General features: G+C 36.9%; 1 protein-coding gene across 1 annotated transcript in view; it reads right to left on the reverse strand.

The window, feature by feature from the left end:
* Window positions 1-14,190, reverse strand: part of LOC132844846 (axin-2-like) — a 54,106-nt gene that overhangs the window by 17,880 nt on the left and 22,036 nt on the right. The window lies entirely within an intron of this gene.

Here is a 14,190-nt window from a genome sequence, read left to right on the forward strand (position 1 = left end):
TCTCTCTGAGCAGAGGAGGTATCAGAATATCAAAGGGTAGTACTACACGCACACACACAAACACACACACATACACACAACCACACACACACACACACACACACACGCACACCCCTCCTCCTACTCTCAACGTCAAAACGAAACAAGGGTTGCCAGGTCTGTGTTTTTCTTCCAATTTATTTCTAACACAGCATTGCAATATAGATACAAAAGATTTCCAGGCCAATGATTAAAAAAAGGCTATATTAAGCAAGCGTGGTTACAAAAACTACCCAATAAAGATTTAGGCAATTTACGCAACAAACTTTGATGTGGTGCGCGCCAGCAAATATGTCTAGGGGGAAGCAACAATCAAAAAGATTTGTGTGGATGATAACAGTATTGAGAATGATGAATGCTTATTCAGGTATTGGGGCTGGCCTTACTGAAGTGAATATTTGTATTAGTTTGAGTTCAAAAGTCTATTAAAAATATTTAGTCTGGTCTCTAGTCTGGTCTTATCCGTGCTTTAAATATTTTCTAATTCTACTGTCATTTTTCTCCATCGTGTTGCATAGGATAAAAGTGTACCTAAAGCTATGAGCTGGTCCATATTATCCAAGCATGAGACCATAAGCCTATTGATAGAGGGTATAGATTTATTTGGGCCCCCTACTCATTCTAGTGAATGAAAGAGTTTGCCAACAGGTGGCGCTATATTTTGATGTAATACGATAAAAGAAATATTTGCATGTATGATGTGAATAATATAATATAATATAATATAATATAATATAATATAATATAATATAATATAATATAATATAATATCGAATATATTGAACTATACAAATATAATAGTTTTTAATATTATTTATATTATTACCCTGCAATAAATCTTTAAAAAACAAAACAAAACAAAATTTTGATAAAAAAATTTATTACCTTTATGTCTATTTCTTTGTTATACTTAATGAACCTTGAGAAGACTAATAAAGTCTCCAGATATTAAATGCACATTCCTGTTTTTCTTTCACCACCTCTCTGGTTTTGAAGTATTTAGCAGTATCTGACCTGCTTCAGGCTATTTTTAAAACAAGCTGTGGTATGAAGCTTTAACTAAGAGTACTTCAAAGAATGTCACACCTCCCACTCAGGTCCCGGAACAAACGTGTCTTATAATTTCACACTTTTATTAGCCAATACTGGCCATAAAATTATAGCATGGAAGTGGATCACCCTATAACACTTAATGCCTGGTTTGTTAAGTTGTTAGATAGAGGCACATAATGTGGGTGGCAAGATTTTTTAAGGTGTATAGTGTTTTATAGGATTATCAAAGACCTGCTATAGAGATTACTTTAGTTGCCTGAGGAACTTTGCTGGAAGCAATAAAGTCAGAAAAATCAACTTCCAAATTCATAGAAATTGCACTACTGTTTGAAAACTTATGAAGACCAAAGTTATGTTTAGTTCTGGGGATAACATTCATAACCTTAATCATAACCCCATCTTACTATAACTACCTTGTTATCACCTTGTCCAAATTCTTTTGACTTTCTGCCACAATCCTGTATATCCACATATATATATATATATAATATATATATATATATATATATATATATATATATATATATATATATATATATATATATATATATATATATGTGCATTATTTTAAACAGAAAAAGTGAAAAGTTAAACAAAATAGTAAATCTGGATCATTTTAAATAGGTTCTATTTTCTGATGTTCAATGTAAAAAAAAGTGGAAATAAGCAGAACATGAGGTTAATTTTAAAATGATAGTCCCAAAAAAAAAAACATTGTGTCCAAAGAATCAAGGCTGTAATGCAGACAGCTTCCCCCAATATCACTGCTGAGAGAGAGAGAGAGAGAGAGAGAGAGAGAGAGAGAGATTCTACCCCATGCTACTTCAAAGCGTATATTGTTCCTTTGATGTTCAACACAAACTCTAAAGACCAAGATACATTTAAATACTTAAATTTGCACATAGATAGCTTGATAGATGAGCTATAGCTTGTCTTTAGCCACAAAATTGCACACAAAATGTTTCAGTTCAAGTTGAAACCTTTCTATAGTACATAGGGAATACATAAAGAAATGACTTTTACACCTCAGATAGTCCACTAAATCTTAACCCACACACCAGTCTGTCTCAGTTCAGTGAGCTGGCTATGAGGAAAATGTGTTCCTAACCCATGCCCGTGCACCTGTTGGCCATTTCATGGCCATGGTGCAAAGGAGAGAGCATTGCAGTACAGCCCTTTTTTCTCTGAAGTTGACCTCTCCCCGACCCCTTTGTAGTGTCCTCGGCCATTTTCACAGGGGAACCCCAAATGTTTAAAAAGCCTGGGACAGGAGGTGAGAGAAGCCACTAAGGAGAGGCCATAAAACAAGGTTACCGAGAGGCTAATTTGAGTCTTGTGCAGTAGAACAAATAAAATGTCACTGATGGCGATCCAGGAGGCAATTAAAGAAATTGTTCAGCAACATTTTCTTTCCCTGAGTGTATGAGAGCAGTTGTAGGCAAATGATATATTATCCATCATTCTCCATACTGAAAACACCATTTGGCTGAATAAATTTTTATTTATGTTAAAATCCAGGACACTTTACTGAGAACTGTCTGGTTCTGTTAACAGAGCAGGAAGGAATAAAACACAGGGTATGTTGTTGCAGGAAAACAATAAATGATTAAGAATAGTTTTCCAATAAATAGTGGATATAAAGTGAATAGCGTGAAGTACAATCGGAAAATGAATCACCATCTCCTGACTAATCAGAATCGAGAATCCTCAGCACGAAACGAAACACTCTGCCAATGAAACAAGACTATTTCCAGCTAGAAATGAAAGAAAGGTCCTAAAATAGGTTACAAATCTTATATATTTCATTTGATCATAATCTAATAGTAAATAATATTAGACAAATTTGGCTTTCATTTGCTAAAGATCAATGTATCTTCTGGAAAATCTTTTCAAATCGGGTTAGCAATATGATGATATCATCTCAATATCACAATCCATGCATAAGTACATCATACTGACCGAATATACAGTGCTACTGCTTTTCTGCTAGTTTTGCCAACTAACTTAGAATGATGTGTAGGTAGTATTATATCTAGAATAGCTAGAGTAGCTTACATTTAGGGCATTTTGCAGACGACATTATCCAGAGTGACACATTTATCTCATTTAGGGGCCCAGCAGTGGCAGCTTGGTGGCCCTGGGATTTGAATTCATGACCTTTTAGTCAGTAGACCAACACCTTAACCACTAAGCTACCACTTTCCCCACTTGTAGTATATATATATATATATATATATATATATATATATATATATATATATATATATATATATATATATATATATATATATATATATAGCATTATATACCTCATCCCTAGACTACAATTTGGGCTTATTTGAGTTCAGACTTCGAGTCATTCCTGTCTTTTTGTGTTGTTCCCTTTGCCTTTTTAAAGTTTGTTGAGTGTCAAGGCTAAAATGTTCAGCCAGACATTACCCATTACCCAGACATAACACTAAACAAGATGGAAGGAACAAAACACACAATATCACCTTTCTAATGTCTAGGAAAATACTTGACTCATGCATGACCAGCTTTCATGTTATAATTGAGGAGTGCAAAAGCCACCATGTCTGCATACACTGCTGTCTCTAAAAAAAAAAATCTTTTATTGTATACATTATATACTATATGTATTGTATCTCTGTACTTTGTGCAATGACAAAAAAGATTAGTCTATTCAATTCTATTCCAACAAATGGATTGAAGCTACTGGATGCTTGAAGTTCGTCAGGCATCCATCCATCCATCCATCCATCCATCCATCCATCCATCCATCCATCCATCTATCTATCTATCTATCTATCTATCTATCTATCTATCTATGTATCTGATCTTTTCTTTAAAGGTGTGAAAGCCATTTCATTTTGGGAAAGTGTCTCCTGGGTCACATGTCATTTTCACCTACTTTATTTTAGTATTTAGTATTTGCATCACTTCAAGTGAAAAAGACACCATTAACAACTTCTCTTGTTATTAACTGACCTGAAATTCCTGGAAAACCAAAAATGCCACTGGTTGACTCGAAGCGAGAACGTTCTTTTCGATGGTAACACACACCAGCACAAGGAGCAGGAGAATAAACAAGTCTTAGGTTTCGTGTTGATTTAAACACGGCGTTAGCAGAAGTGCAGGACGAAATAGTAGCGAGTTCAAAGGCACGCGAGATTGCAGCTCGGACAGGAGCATGAAAGCTAATAAAGTTAAGTAGGCCTGCGTCTGGGGGAAGGACGAGCATCCTGCTTTGAACAGAGCCTGTGATCAGTCGCCTCCCTCAATTAGTGTATTGTCCACTTGTACTTTCAGCCTGGGGGTTAAACTGCTGGTGCAGGGCTTTGAAGTGCTTATCCCTTCATCTGCAGTCAGATGGAGAAAAATCTGCAGGGCAACAATGAAAAAAAAACCAACAACACAGCTCTTCTTCCAAAAAAAAAAAAAAAAAAAGAATAAAACCATATAGAGAAGTATAACTATGTATGATTTAAATCATATGCAGATGTCCTCATGTCATCTCCAATAAATAACCAGATACGGGATGTTAGCATCTCAAATTGCGTCATCATCATCATCATCATCATCATCATCATCATCATGCCAAACCTTTCAGAATATATCATAAATTTTGAATTTCTTAAAACAAAACATCCCACATCCCATAAACATTTTCTGTTAGGTGGTGTAACATTTATGGAGGGAGTCTCCAGTGTCAGCTCTTTGTAATTGCGTGTAAGTTTTCCTCAAGGAGAAAGTCATCAGGTCTTTTGTTTTTGTTGGTAGAACGACATGCTAGAACGGTTACTTGAACATTAGCGGTTCCTGTTCATCTTCTGTAGAATAATTCTAAACCTACTGAGTGGACACAGTCTGGTACCTTTGTATGCTTGACCTAAATATTACAGAAGAAATCTAGAAAAACAAAGCAGCTATATTCATTAGATCCCTTTTTCAGCCAACTAGTACAAACAATATGAAACAAATAGGAGAGTGTAAACTAGAGACAGATGAAAATATGAAGTGAGAGAAAGAGAGAGAGAGAGAGAGAGAGAGAGAGAGAGATGAAAGAAACCAAGAAAAAGAAGGCAGAACTGAGCTCAGTTGTCAGCAGAATCAGATGGCTTTGGAGCCAGCAGCAGGCAAATATACAATTAAACTGTGGCGTTAAGACTGGCTTTGAAGTTGGACATGCTTCCTAACGCTCTTACAGTCACAGAAAGAAGCCATTCATCCTGCTGTTCCAGCCCGTTAACGGGATAGACTTAAAAGGGCCAATTTGAAGAAAATAAGCAGAGTAAACTTTAATTCCGACACCAGATCCGTAGTGGGCGAGTATCATCATAACCGTTAAAGACAAACCTGATTTTCTGTTCAAAGTTACTGATGCGTGTGTGTGTGTGTGTGTGTGTGTGTTAGTTATGGGGGTTATTAGTCTGTGCCTGTATGTGTGTGTGTGTGTGAGACAGCTTTTCAGATTAATTACGACTCCGCTCATCGTTTTTAATGTTGCTAATCGTATTTTGTGGTGGCTTAAAAGTTTAATAATGTACAGGAATCATTTTTGATGTTCAGTGCAGGGGGGAAGGTGGCACAAGAAAACATGTCTTTAGAAGATTAGTCCCAGGAAGTGATAGCCACAAAGTATTATGGGTTTCCAAATTTGCATAAAAACGTAGAGAATATAACAAATGTCACGTTGTCCAGGTGTTTTTATTCGAACATTAAAGTTTATATTACAATAACTTTTTAAATCACAGTAATAACAGGTGTATTTCCATATTAAATTATTAAGGCTTTTTTTTAATTGGCTTTTAATTGTCAATTAACTAATATATATTAGTTAATTAGTAAAACTATATTAGTTTTTAACTAATATAGTATATAACTATTAAGTTATACTATTATACTATTAAGGATTTAAACTCAATAGGTTAAAACCTAAACAGTACACTGAGAGTAGTTCTATTAAAAACTAACACAGTGTAGAATTTCAGTTGAACTTTAGGTATGTCATGAATAGTAGTCTGTAATTTGATCGTAGACCAAAACTTCGTCATATTTAACAGTCACCGGCTAATCAGAAGTGTGATCTAACATAAATAGGAAACATTACAGTTATGATTGAGACGTGTCCTCTAACCCTACATTATTCTCCATTTGAATACGCTGAAGATAATGTTCCAAAAACACCCTGTAATATATATTTAGCACTACCCACTATCCTGGGTATTTGTATTTCTAATTCCTCCTGCTTATATACCCTGCTGCAGACTTTATGGTTCTGCTAGATGTTCAGTGATCAAAGTGAGCAAAACTACTGAACTGAAGAAATCCTCCTACCAAAATATAATTTATCTATCTATCCATCCATCCATCCATCCATCCATCCATCCATGCATCCATCCATCCATCCTCCATCCATCCATCCATCCATCCATCCATCCACCTCCATCCATCCATCCATCCATCCATCCATCCATCCATCCACCTCCATCCATCCATCCATCCATCCATCCACCCAGCCAGCTAGAACAGCCACCCACCCTGCCAAATCCATCCATCCCCATCCATTCATCCATACACCCATCCATACATCCATCCATCCATCCATCCATTCATCCATCCATCCATCCACCCAGCCAGCTAGAACAGCCACCCACCCTGCCAAATCCATCCATCCATCCATACATCCATCCATCTATCCATCCACCCTCCATCCATCCATCTATCCATTCACCCTCCATCCATCTATCCACCCAGCCAGCTAGAACAGCCACCCACCCAGCCAAATCCATCCATCCATCCATCCATCCATCCATCCATTTTCTTTTTCGATTACTTTATACGGGGTTGCAGGGATCCTGGACACCCTATGACCGAGTGCCAACCCAACAGAGGGCTCAATCACACACATTCACACATTACAGACAATTTAGAGATGCCACCACAGCACATGTCTTTGTACTGGAAAGAAAACTAGAGTAACCAGAAGAAACCCCAGAAGCATAAGGAGAACATGCAAACTCCACACACTGGGTGAAGGAAGGGATCCAACCCCTAATCTCAAAGCTGCGAGTCAAATGTGCTAACCACTAACTCGCTGTATCCCTAAATATGATTTTTGTTTTAAGTAACCTAGCCTCTGTTGAAACAAAGTGATCATTTTCTAAATCCAACCTAGGGGCTATTTAAGTTCAAACTATGCTATGATAGAATGTATGTTCAGGGTTTTTTTTTTTTTTGCATTTTTTTCACTTTTACAATAGCAATTTGTATGTATTAAACAATGATATTGTTTGTTTTTATCCATTTAAAGCTACATGTAACATTATGGAAAGTCCACAAAACAAATTAGTTACCATTAGCATTTATTTTATAGCAGCTATAAATGACCTTTTCTAGCCTGTTTCTGTTTTTTTTCTCTCTCTCTCGAAGTTAACAAGACAGAACAAGACAAAACAGTTTGTTACAGAGAAACAGAGGAAGCATGAAGCCTTTCAAAGACTTTCCTATGTAAGAAATCTTCTGTTGCAAAGCACTGTTACTGGAGACTCCTTAAAATTCCACACTTATGAATCCAGAAATCTGTTTCTATATGAGTGAGCTGTTAGGATAGATAGATAGATAGATAGATAGATAGATAGATAGATAGATAGATAGATAGATAGATAGATAGAATGATAGATAGATAGATAGATAGATAGATAGATAGACAGACAGATAGATAGATAGATAGATAGATAGATAGATAGATAGATAGATAGATAGATAGATAGATAGATAGATTGATTTTTTATTGTCATACTTTATTAGTTGAAATTAAGTGTCAGTCCTTATGGCGTAACAAAAGGAAAAAAGAAAAACGTATACGCATAAATATATACATTAACAGCCAATAATATTCAATCCAAATTTATACAATAATATTCCAATAAATAATCTATAAATAATCCAGTACTATTTAGTTGGTGTAGTAGACAGCTGAGATTGCACTGAACATATTACACGTGAACAGTAAAAATTAAAAAATAAAGTTTACAGTGAAGTAAAGTAACAATAAAAGTTCTGTTTAAATAATATTCAAAGTATTTCACATTTAATAATATTCGATTCAGTAATATTTGATTAAATAATTAAATAAATGAGTATAATATACGGCATATGTTCAGCGTTTACCGTATAGTTCCACTTACATCCACCAAGTCTAACTGATTATTTTTAAAACAACTTTCAGAGCTTGAAGCTGTCAACTGATTTCATTTGGATGAAAAAGACCACAACATGAGAGAGAGCGAGAGAGAAAGTCCTTTGACTTTTCGTTCTGACCAGATTGAAATCCCCCTCTCTCTCTCTGTCTCTCTATGTCTCTCTCTCTCTCTCTCTCTCTCTCTCTCTCTCTCTCTCTCTCTCTCCAGAGATTATCCTCCCCTTTGGAGAGCAAAAGAGAGTGGGAGAAAGAGAGAACTGCTTTGAGATTAGACGGCTCGTATCGCGAGATGGAAGCTCATGTCAGCCTTTTTTTTGCAGCTGTGGAGAGGCACCGTGTTTCGAAACACTTCAGAGAACAAGGTGGAGCAGAGCGAGAAACAACAAAGCCAAGTGCTGGGTTCTGAGCAAGCCTCCGAGAAGCTAGCTGCAAACGTATTCCCTCTGAAATCATCAAGTAAAACAGCTCCTGATGTACCAACATGCTAGATGTGGGTTTTTTTGCATCCATGGTAGAAGACAAGCATGAAAATAAATATTTTAAAAAGGAAAAAAAAACACATCTGTAAGAATTTAGCAAATTTTTAGTAAACTTATGAATGGTTGATGTGATGTCAGGGGACGGGGTTAGCACCTTGAATTTCTTATGACTTTGTTATTCCCTATACATATATTTTTGTATTAAATATGAAAAAAAACATACTCAAGCAAAAAGTGCCATGTGATGGGTAGGCACTAAGGCACTATCCTGTCAGATCATGCCCCAATGAGTAGAAGAGGAGGGACTTGTAGAAGATAATGGACAGTTTGTCTGCAGTTCTGCTTCTTTGCCCAGTTCAAAACTATACACTTTTTGAACTGTTTGTAAAAGCATTCACACTATCAGCTGATCGTGAGTAGATGATGCCAGAATCAGTTGAAGTAAGAATACAAAATTCGCTGTGCTCTCTGGATGTCAAGAACGACATTACTTTGTCTCACCTGTCAATCAGAGCAACATGAACCAGTACTCTATGACTGTGAGCTAATGTCTACGAATGTAGGCGTTAAAAAGCGTAATGCTCTCCTCCGAGTGTGTTTAGTTGATGTAGCTTGAGCTGCAATAGGAGAAAAGTTGCTAGTGAGCATAAAATGGGGGTGTTTCTAGAGTTGGATCACATCTACAGGCTTCACCAAAAACTATTTTAGTATTTATTCATTTATTTATTTGTTTGTTTGTTTGTTTGTTTGTTTATTTATTTATTTTTTAGAAATTTATGGTTATTGGTTAAATCTGTGCCCAATAAATTAGATCTGGAAAATTGGATGTCCTCAATCATTCATTCATTCATTTTCTACCGCTTATCCGAACTACCTCGGGTTACGGGGAGCCTGTGCCTATCTCAGGCGTCATCGGGCATCAAGGCAGGATACACCCTGGACGGAGTACCAACCCATCACAGGGCACACACACTCTCATTCACTCACGCAATCACACACTAGGGACAATTTTCCAGAGATGCCAATCAACCTACCATGAATGTCTTTGGACCGGGGGAGGAAACCGGAGTACCCGGAGGAAACCCCCAAAGGCACGTGGAGAACATGCAAACTCCACACACACAAGGCGGAGGCGGGAATCGAACCCCAACCCTGGAGGTGTGAGGCGAACGTGCTAACCATTAAGCCACCGTGCCCCCATGTCCTCAATCAACTAAATACAATTTTTAAACTATTATTTTACATAAATAAATGTCAACTCTCATAATGAACGTCATAATATTGAATGAAAATATCTTGATACTGTAAGTCGAGTTCTCTACAGCGAAAACTGAGGGGAGGTGGAGCATAATGAGGGGACGTTGCTTATGAGGTTGTGCAGGATATTTTCCCTTCAACTGATGCCACTTTAACCATTATGGTTTAAATACTTCAAATGGTGTAAAGGATAATGGTCAAAAGAACATGAAATCCTATTTCCAGACTGTAATCTACCTCATCAGACAATGATATCACATGATAATTTTACTGGGGTATGGAAAAGCAAAATGAGTTCAGAGAAGCCCCTGGTTATGACTGAAATTCTATAAGAAAGTTACTAAAAAAATGGACATTAGTATGAATATAAATAGATAGCTCGTATTTAGTAATTGTACGTAATTTTTACACGTCTTCTACATTTTAATGCTTTATGTCATGGTAGCTGAATCAAATGAAATAAGTTTCACCTTGTTACATTCTTGAAGGAGTTTGTGAAGATTAAAAAAGATCAAAGATCTCAAAAAAAAAAGGATCAAGCAGAACGGCTTTGCCTGTTATTGCTTTGAAATGAATTTATTACGTGATAGTAAAGGTGTCAGGGCATCGTATATTAGAGAATTAGCATTAGAGTGTTTATCTGTTAACACCTGAAGTGATGAGTTTATACAGAGGGTGTAAAGTGTTTGTGGTGTGTGTGTGAGAGGGAGAACGAGAGAATGCATGACAGAGGCTGAGAACGAAGTGTGTATTTGTGTGTGTGTGTGTGTGTGTGTGTGGAGAAGGGCTATTCCTTCTCTCTCTCTCTCTCTCTCTCTCTCTCTCTCTCTCTCTCTCTCTCTATGATATTTATGCCAATTATGCACATAAACACTCTTCCTAAACACTATTCTTCTTTCTTGTTCTTGTTTTTAACTGCTGTCTGTACACTGGTACATTCTGTACCACAGCCACGCCATCAGGTACCAAGGTCTTTCAAAGGCATCTTATAAGTATAACACCTGAAGTGATGAGTTTATACAGAGGGTGTAAAGTGTTCGTGGTGTGTGTGTGAGAGGGAGAGCGAGAGAATACATGACAGAGGCAGAGAACAATGTGTGTGTAAGTGTGTATTTGTGTGTGTATGTGTGTGTGTGAGAGAGAGAGAGAGAGAGAGAGAGAGAGAGAGAGAGAGAGAGAGAGAGAGAGAACGAGTGAGAAGGAGGGCTACTCCTTCTCTCTCTCTCTCTCTCTCTCTCTCTCTCTCTCTCTCTCTCTCTCTCTCTCTAGATTAAAACTAAAACAAATTCCACATCAGGACACTATGATAATTATGTTAATTATGCACATAAACACTCTTCCTAAACACTATTCTTCTTTATTGTTCTTGTTTTTAACTGCTGTCTGTACACTGGTACATTCTGTACCACAGCCACGACATCAGGTACCAAGGCCTCTTATAAGTATAACACCTGAAGTGATGGGTTTATACAGAGGGTGTAAAATGTTTGTGGTGTGTGTGTGAGAGGGAGAGCGAGAGAATACATGACAGAGGCAGAGAACAATGTGTGTTTAAGTGTGTATTTGTGTGTGTGTGTGTGTGTGTGAGAGAGAGAGAGAGAGAGAGAGAGAACGAGTGAGAAGGAGGGCTACTCCTTCTCTCTCTCTCTCTCTCTCTCTCTCTCTCTAGATTAAAACTAAAACAAATTCCACATCAGGACACTATGATAATTATGTTAATTATGCACATAAACACTCTTCCTAAACACTATTCTTCTTTATTGTTCTTGTTTTTAACTGCTGTCTGTACACTGGTACATTCTGTACCACAGCTACGACATCAGGTACCAAGGCCTCTTATAAGTATAACACCTGAAGTGATGGGTTTATACAGAGGGTGTAAAGTGTTTGTGGTGTGTGTGTGTGAGAGGGAGAGCGAGAGAATACATGACAGAGGCAGAGAACAATGTGTGTGTAAGTGTGTATTTGTGTGTGTGTGTGTGTGTGTGTGTGTGTGTGTGTGTGAGAGAGAGAGAGAGAGAACGAGTGAGAAGGAGCGCTATTCCTTCTCTCTCTCCCTCTCTCTCTCTCTCTCTCTCTCTGGATTAAAACTAAAACAAATTCCACATCAGGACACTATGATATTTATGTTAATTATGCACATAAACACTCTTCCTCTTCCTTTCTTGTTCTTGTTTTTAACTGCTGTCTGTACACTGGTACATTCTGTACCACAGCCACGTCATCAAGTACCAAGGCCTTTCAAAGGCATCTTATAAGTATAATCTTAAATGAAATAATATTAAAAAACAAAACAAAACAAAGACAGTGATTAATGAGTCAGCGATATTTAAAGCTCATGTAAATGATCATCCTGAAGTAATAAATCATCCTGAGACTAAAGAGGAATTATGTACTTATTTGAGTCACTCAAAATAAGGCTAAAATGGGCTTTAGCCTTTATATTTAGCAGCAGAGTAGCTTATATAATCCAGCAAACACAAACATAATACTGGATATTTTCTTGATGTTTTAGTTAATTACTCTCATTTACATTACCAGAACTTCTTAATCTAATTATACACTAACTGCATTAAAAATCAATGTAAAACATTCTGTTGAAAGTCTGAGAAGTGGAGATTAAGCATTCACAAGTCCCTGAAGCGTTTAGAGGTTAGCAAGCTAAATTAGTGGTTAGCAATGCTAATTTTGTGTGCTCAGTAGACTGTTTTAAATAACACTGCATGGCAAATGGTTGATAAAATGTTTCTTGTTTCTTTTAATTGAGTTAGCCTAGCCAATGCAAAATTAAATAATTAATGAATGGTTTTCTTGCTACAGTGCTAGGTTGTAATTTAGCCAGTTTTCTTCTTGTGACTTACTAAAAAAGTGTATTTGTATGAGGTGTAATGTGTCTTTAAACTTCCTTAATCTAAATGGATGTTTCAGACGTCTAATTTGACATTTAAATGGTTTTTACAGTTTAAAGAAGATAAACTGTTTAAGTTATTTTATTGAAGTGTAGTATTTTTGCTGTGTTTTGAACATCTTAGTGGTTATGCTAAATAAAGTGTCACTTCAGTGTTTTTGAACAGGATGGCAACACATATGGGGATCGTAGTATTTATCTGTTCAAAGACCTTATAATACTAAGGTCACAATGTGTTGCTAGAGTTCCTAAACACAAAAGAGTAAGCAGTGCAGGAAGACTGTCAATGAAATAACGTCTCCTGACTGGAATTTTAATTGGAGAAGAAAAAAGGAGTCTTATGATTCCGACGAGGACCAGTGCTTTACTTTCTCTCCTCCACCTCCTTTTCTCACCTAAAGCTGGAGATATGCTCCACTTGTCTCACTCTCTACTCTCTTGTCTCACTCACCTCCTCCTTTCTCTCCTTCTGTCCCTCTTCCTGTCTGAGCTGGAGGGGGTCATTAGATTACTGTAATTACCGTGATAAGGAGCAACGGTCAAAGAGAAAGAGGAGGAAGTCGGGCCGTTCAGCTGTATGTGTGTGAAGACTATTTGTTTTTCCTCATGAAAGAGAAGGATGGAGCTCAAAAACCTCATTACCAGCTGATCTGTCTGAGCTCCGGCAATCTGGCTGCTAACTATGTGTTACAGCAGGCATTCAGGCTACTGCCCCAGCATAGTGATGTTCATGATTCACAAACATAAGTATATCATTATTTCACCTCATGTTATACTTTATAATTCTATTTTTCCATTGTTCTTACGCTTCTATGTTCTCCATATTCCTTCTTATTACTGTCTACATCAAAGTTTTGACTCCTGTGAGGTTTTCTGATTATAGATGTACCTTCAGTGATCCAAACTCCCTCTTCTCTGCGCTCCTATTATGCTCTCTCAGTACTAAACATTTTTTAGCAGATGTCCTTATCCAGGAGTCACAGCTCACTCACATTTCAAGACATGTTGGCAAGCCTTAAAAAAAAAGACACAAGACAGGTTTCTGGAATATATTCTTAATAGCAGCAAGACATTTCATAAATGAGCGTAACTGCTCAGAAACAGGTTCATTCTGTTGTGTATCACAATTAAAATTTGACATGATTTATTTTCCTGCGTACTAGGACAAGTAATTAGGTAAATATTATGAGGCACTATTAGCACAATTCACCTGTCTTTATCCGTTGAAAGAAATATGACTCATCTAACAA

This window comes from Tachysurus vachellii, chromosome 4, assembly GCF_030014155.1.
Source record: "Tachysurus vachellii isolate PV-2020 chromosome 4, HZAU_Pvac_v1, whole genome shotgun sequence".
In the NCBI taxonomy this organism is placed as follows: Eukaryota; Metazoa; Chordata; class Actinopteri; order Siluriformes; family Bagridae; genus Tachysurus; species Tachysurus vachellii.